General features: G+C 39.1%; 1 protein-coding gene across 2 annotated transcripts in view; it reads right to left on the bottom strand.

The window, feature by feature from the left end:
* The window catches only part of POLA1 (DNA polymerase alpha 1, catalytic subunit), a 183600-nt gene that overhangs the window by 60468 nt on the left and 115774 nt on the right, over nucleotides 1-7358 (bottom strand). The window lies entirely within an intron of this gene.

Here is a 7358-nt window from a genome sequence, read left to right as displayed (position 1 = left end):
ATATTTCAACTTTAACATCATCTGTGAATCTGATACTGTAATACATATATAGATGAAGGTTCTTTAAGGACCTTGTTTAAACCCAACTAATGGCAGACAACAAAGCTAGAGTTTTCTTGCTTCAAAATCCCACACTTTGCACACTGCAGTCACCCCCTCTTTGAAATATACTGAAACCTCTGCTCTTCTCCAGTTACAACAACATTAACATACAACAGGAGTATTTTATCCAGCTATGTAGACCATTCAGCAAGACACTCCACTCCACTCTGCAAGACGTGTAATAAATTAAACATTTAATTAAAATGCCATTTCTTTGCTTGTGCTTTAGAGGGCAGAAACAGTTTTAAGTTTTCTGTTTTCTGATGGAAGCCATAAGCTTTCCTTTCTGCATCTTTTTCAAGTTCTTGCTTATTTTTTTCAGGTAACTTTCAAGACTTCAATATAAACTGATTTATTTAGGAAAAACCAACATTTTGCTGAGTTAAAATGAAATAAAATCTGAGCCAGTTTGCCCTATGTCAGCTCAGGGAGACAATGCAAAAGGCTTCTCTCAAGACTATGCAAGAAGGAATGATCCCAGGACTGGAAGGGATGAACTTCTTGTGCCAGGTTCAACCATGGGCTAAAAACAATGCCACATCTCATCCCTAAGAACCACCAAGAGAAGATAGTTAAGGACTGGCAAAAGAGAAAGGACATGGTAAAACTCTTCCAAAGATTCTCCCAGCTTTTGGAAAGAGCTCGAGGACCATCTGAATCACTGTCTCTGTATTCAGTGGTGACTGAACTGATGCATTAATGATGCATTAAAGACCCCAAGGAACTCCAAGTGCTTTTCAAACCCATGTAAACTTTTAGCATCTGCAACACCCTGCAGAACAACTATGAACTATATGGAAAAGTACTTGATCTTTCTTGAACACACACACACAGAACTTCTCTTTTAACACTTTCTAGTTCTTGCATCAGGAGAGACTAGGAAAAATCATTCTGCATTTATCTTCTTTGTGCCACTCATGATTTTACAGACCTTCATCACATCACCTTCAATCAAAGTCTTTTCCAAACCACAGTCGTAATTTACTTAGTTGTTCCTTGCCTGGAAACCACTCCAAATCTTTGTTGCCCTTCTCTGAATTTCTCCCAGCTCTTTTTGGAAATGAGGGAGTAGGGGAAAATGGGACAAGTGGGGAGGGAGATGAAACCAGTACTGCATACTGTATTCAGGATACTGACAAACATGAATTTATACAGAAACAAAATGGTATTTACCATCTTGTTCTCTGCTCCTTTCTCTCCTCAATTTCTGTCTGCCTAGAGCACACTACCGAGCATTTGGGCATTAAGCAGTCATTTCCAGAAAGATATTTATTATTTTTCAAGAATTATAGTTTTATTCTTCCCTACTATGTCAATACAAACATTGGACCCAAAATTAAGATTGGGTTTTTACCATTTCCTCATTTCACCTTACTTGGCAGAGTATTTAAGCTTCCACTGTTAACTGAGAAGTCAACTTAGTCTTCCTGCAGCTCTTATCAAGCAGCTCCTGCTTTTATCACCCTGAGCAGCTCAGCCCTGTCAAACTCTGCATTTCAGACTACTGGCTGATGATGTTTCTGCTGGGAATAGTGACTGGTTGTTTTTGCACACTTCCAAATCTTTTGTTGCTCCTGCAAAGAAGTTAACCCCATACCCGGATCCCTGGTACTTTGACAGAAAAGTTATGAATCAGAGGACAACTCAAGAAGTTGCTTGCTTCCATTCCCACTAGCTCTTTGACAAGCTGTCCCAATGTTATGCTCTGGCAATGACTTCTACCTAATTTCCACTTGGATTTCAACCTAAAAATATACACTATAATAATTTCGGAAGGGCTCCAAGACTGTTTTAGTTCTTCTTTACCTTTTTAAGATGAAACCTCAAATCCTTTCCAAATAACTTTATTTATTCCAGAGACCTCTCCTGTTTCACCATCTCTACAGCCATGTCAAACATTTCCTGCTGCCCTTGCAGAGCAGAGCTTTTATGTCCATGTGGGCAAACCAGAAAAACTGTGTGGAGAACATCACAGCAATGCCAATGTACATAGCACTTCCTGAAATGTGTGCTTAAGCCCATAGTGCAGGATTGGAAAGATTGTATTTATATATACAGTTAGATTCACTTCACCCAACTCTGACATCTGAAAGTCTGATATCCAGTTTAAGTTTATCCATTATTATCCATTAACTTACCCTATGATTCATTCATAGTAAATGGAGAAAGAAAAAAACTTCTCTTCACCTAACAGATTTTGGGATTTCTAAATGGAGAAAGAAAAAAACATCTCCAAAAGCAATTCATCTAACAGATTTTGGGATGAGGAAATCCTCCCTGCTCTAGACCCTCTTAATAAAGTAAGGGGTTTTAGAAACAGTATCATCAGTGTATCTGATAACCAAGTATAAACATTATTGTTACATGGATCAGCAATGTAAATCATGACATTTAAAACTGCACAGTGAGAAGATGTTAAGAATTCAAAAACCTTCTGTGACTTGGTCTTTTGCACAACTGTTACCCTAGCAGTCCTAGTACCACTTTCTTTGTCATATACAATTTATTTATGACAAATACTTCAGAACTGACATGAGCAACATAAGACTCTGCTCACCAAGACTGAGCTAATTCATCAACACACGGTTCACCACGAGAAATCCTAACTTAGGGCCTGACCTAACAGACAGCTGACCTGTGTCTTCTGAAGTCAGCAGCCACAAAAGAGCCTCAAGTGAAAAAGACTGGCTTTGGCTCTCTTTTGCACACGGACCTAAGATTTATCTCTAAAAGAGGAAAGCATTTATTTGTTGTCTCACACTGCTTAAATAACTCAGTTAAAAAGACATGGAATAATCTTCTACCAAAAAAAAGCTACTCAAGGATAGCATGGAGATCTTCAGGCACTCACCTGAGTATATGAGTACCAAGAATATCATTAGAGCCACCATGAGGGAAAACACGAAAACATTTTTGTAAGGATAATGAATTCTCACAGAACTTGCATTAAGTTAATTTTTAGAGACAAAAGACATGCTCTGTTTGGAAATTTGTTTATTCTGTGGCATCTGTACCTCCTATAAAACACCTGGCAGCAATCTGACATAAACAGCACCTTAAAATACACAGGCAGGCAGGGGGAGGTGTGGAGGGAGTCCTCACCCATTCCAAAACCCTCCTGTTGAAGAATACAAATTGTTTCAGCTGTAACTGTGAAAAGATTCTGTGCGCACAAAGAGAACATTCATGACTCAAAACATATTAAATGACTACATCTGAACTTTGAAACAATTTGTTATATTAGAAAAACAAATAATGAAAACTGCCAGATAGGAAGATATTTTGCTAGGGAATGCAACTGCAACTGAAAAAACAAAGCCTGGAATGGGAGCAGCATCCCAGCTTCAGCTGAACAGAACACTCAAAAAGAGACAACCATGAAAATAATGTATGAGAAAAGTAACTGTGTTTTCTGCCACCTGTTGGCCTTTTTAGCTAACAATTATGAAACAAAGGACTACACCACTCATAAGGTATAGCTTCTACTGTCTTGTAAGGGAATGCATAAGGGAAGGTCCTCTCAGACTACCACTGAGTAATGATATTTGAAGCAAGCTTCTTTATGCAATTGTTTCAGTCTAATGCAGTCACCGCTGAAGAAAGTACTGGGAGGCTCTGCTGATCACAAAAAAAATGGTGAAAAAAGACTGAAAACCTCCTGATTAAACTAAAACCCATAGCTTAGGATAAAAATAACCACTCAAATTCAATAGCTTACTATTATGCTTGTTTTCAGCTACTAAGAAATAATGATCAAAATATACAAGTTTTACTGAGCAGTACATTTCTCAATAAACTATATTCAAAAAATGAAGATTTAAGTTATTGCCTACAATAAAATACCCAAATGTGTTGAGTAGATACTAACAAAGTGGATGTCACTTCAATTCATATAGAAAACAGTTAATGTCATTTGTATAGACTTCCCACCAGTTATAATTAATAGTAAAGAGGTCTTTTCTTCTTTGTCACCTCTCTATTCAGGCCTTATTTGCGTTTGTACTTGCTATCTGTTAATCTCTCGTAACAAATGACAACAATAACTGTTGCTATTATGCATGGAAATTAAACATGTAGATAACTGTGTGAAGGGAGCTATTTTTGAAAAAAGCAGTATCAGAAACACGTAGCTCTTTATGTGTCTTGTTTTGCTTTGATAATTAAGCCATAGCCTTGATTTCTTTTAAACAAAAACCTTTTCCATGGACATGCATGTTGCAATCAAATTCAATACATGCATTATGTTCTGATTCAATCTGTTCAAGTGCATTATTGTTAACCCTTATTTGATCCATGCCTGTCATCTTCACTGACCAAATAAACCCAATCCTTCGTTTCCCAGCAGCTATCATTGAGTCTGTAAATTAATTTGCAGTAGATCAAACAAAATCATAATAGGAAACCTTCAGCTTTGTTCTACTTGGTATTTGCAACACTGTGGGAAATGAAATACAAGTTGACAGAGGGAAAAAAAAGCACTAGCGTTTCCAAACATCCTTCCCACAAATACTTAGTGCATTTTAAAATAAAAAAGTATGTGAAAAAACCCTGAAATACATGCACAATATAAAAGAAAATCCCTGAAGAGTATTAAGTCCATGAACTGTAGCTAATAGGGAGACATTTGCAAGTCAAAAGTAATTTTTGTTTCTTTGTTAGTCTGTTCTTGAGAATTATCCTCTCCCATTCTAATGATCAACAAGCATTAGGAATATTACCCCAAAATACAGAGGCAAGTGGTTTTGCAACAGCCTTTCAAACAGAAGTTGCAGGGGTCAACAACATGCATTTACTGAGCTTTATCTTAATAATTTTTACAAATTACATTTGACAATGTAGCTTGGTTGCCTGCTACAGTAGAGGACTGAATGTGCTTCTCTAAGACACTTCAGTTCTGCATCTGTTCCTGCCTTCAGAGTCTGGATGTTGAGGCACTATAACATTTGAAGTTCACATGGAATGAAATAATGCACTGGTAAAAAGCAGAAAGCTACAAGCACTGGAAATTATTCAGAAGTCACTATCAGTTACTTCAGAATTGAATTTACTTGTAATCCATGCTTGCTTCTCTGCAATCTTCTTCCCCATTGAAGGCAATATGAACGCTGATTTTTGAAAATGGGATCGGTGGATGATGTCCAATCTCAGATGGCTGCCATATCTGAGCACATACCCCAAACCCACGTCTCCAGCACTGCAGAGCTGAAGTCATCACCTTACACCATCAAACCCACCAGAAGGGAAGCACAGGAACCCAGCCTGAACACTCTACCCTTGTCAGGCAGCTTAAGCCTGCTGCTCATGTCACTGAGCAGCAAACCAGTCTGTGGAGGGCTGAATGTGAGAGACAACGCAATGAAGATCTTCTGATCCAGGTACCATTGTGAGCTGCTAATCACGACACTTTCACTTCACACTGGTCTTTCTTTTCATACTACTCTTACAAAAGCATATTACTTGCACTCATCCCAAGACCAGAAGCTTCAAAACTTGTTTTCCTGACAACATACATTATTATGAATAGCATTGCCTAGCAGGGTAAATCTGGCTGAAATGGCTTGAAAGCCTCTGGAAGGATAAGAAATTCCACCAATACTGCATTACTAGATACACTATCAAATCTACTGATCTCCCCAAGCAATATTAAAAGGCAGATGATTTTATGAAGTTACATCAGGCAGTGCATCATGGCAACAGAGGACTGTATTCAGTGACCTGAAAGTTACCAGTTCCAATTGCAGTAATTTGTTCCACACTGTGGTGTGTTCTCCCTGTCCCACTTGTGTCTTCTGTAAATAGCTGAGTGTTTTGGGGAACAGACAAACTTTCCTAGTAGTAGACAACATGTCAGGAACTAGAACCACAACTTCTGTTTGCATATTCTTTGGCCAATGTTTTGACTATCAGTACTAACTACATCTTCTGAGAATTACATCATGATTCCACACTTCCAACGTGAAAGGTGACACGAATATTGACTTAAAGATGAGCTCTTGCTGTAATGTCAGTGAAGTTTTTCTGCTGCGTACCAGAAACCAAATTATTTTGACGTAATTTCAACTTCTAATCTGCTTTCTTGCCTGCTGAGAACAAAGAAACATTCTAGTAATAACACTGGCACAATCCAGTGCATCTGCCCCACCTTGGTGAGATACCAGCAGCAATGAAGTCTGAATGACAGTGTGAGAACTAGTGTCATGCACTGGAATTTCAGCAGACAGAGCAGACCTGAGTGACACCTACCTGCCACTGCTACAATACCAGGAAGAAATCCCCTCAGGTCAGGAATGCTATCATAAACAGTGAAATAAGACTCCATCAGAAAACTTTACCCACTTAGTAATGTGAATCACAGAATCATTAGCCTTGGAAAAGACCTCTAAGATCAGAGGCCACTATCTCTGTGGCCTCTAGCCACTATCCCAGCAGCCCAGCTGCTACATCCACACCTTTTGAACACTTCCAGGGGCAGTGATTCCACCACTTCAGTGAAGCTGAGCATTGCTTAGGTTCCTCAAGCAACACCTCGCATTTTCATGGGGAAATACACCTGATAAAAACCTCAGAGGATGCATTGTTACAAACAAACCAATGCTACTGCTGCTAGACACAAGAAAGTCACAGACCTATTTAACTTTTGAAAGGCTTTTTGCAGATGCAGACTTGCTGAGGTCAGAATTGGTACAATCAGAAACACACACTTCCCTTCCGCAGGAACAGCAACTCTCTGCAGAGTCCTGGTGCCTGCCTGCTCTGTGCACTTCCCGTGGCTGCTTCACCCTGAATGTCCCTCCAGAGCAAGGAAAGAGACAATCAGAGAGCTGTGCTTGAATGATCTCATGGATGGAGTAACTTATCTGTGAGACTATCAAAGCAGAGTCAGTGTAGAACACTGATCAGGAGGGCCCCTCACAGGGGACACCTTAAGACATCTGCCTTTGTCACGTCTGTGTGTCTCCTGACAGCCTGAGCGGACACAGCCACTCCTCTGGAGCTTGCAGCTACTAATGGACACAACCTGGAGATGAGATTATCTGAATTTATATAGGACTGCATGAACACATGAAAGGGACACCTCGTGATGTTTAAAAACCCACCCCAAGGTCATCCTCCTTCCTTGGGCACCAGAAAGAAAAGAATAAGCAAATTCTTAATAAAGGAAAAATTCTAAGATCATTTTGTCAGAAAAAAATATTTTGAGGGAAACAAAAAGAATGTGCAGCCACAGAAGAGCATAATATATCTGGAAAATGAGC

This window comes from Prinia subflava, chromosome 3, assembly GCF_021018805.1.
Source record: "Prinia subflava isolate CZ2003 ecotype Zambia chromosome 3, Cam_Psub_1.2, whole genome shotgun sequence".
In the NCBI taxonomy this organism is placed as follows: domain Eukaryota; kingdom Metazoa; phylum Chordata; class Aves; order Passeriformes; family Cisticolidae; genus Prinia; species Prinia subflava.
The sequence above is the reverse complement of the archived record's forward strand: the minus strand, read 5'-3'. Positions and strand labels throughout refer to the sequence as shown.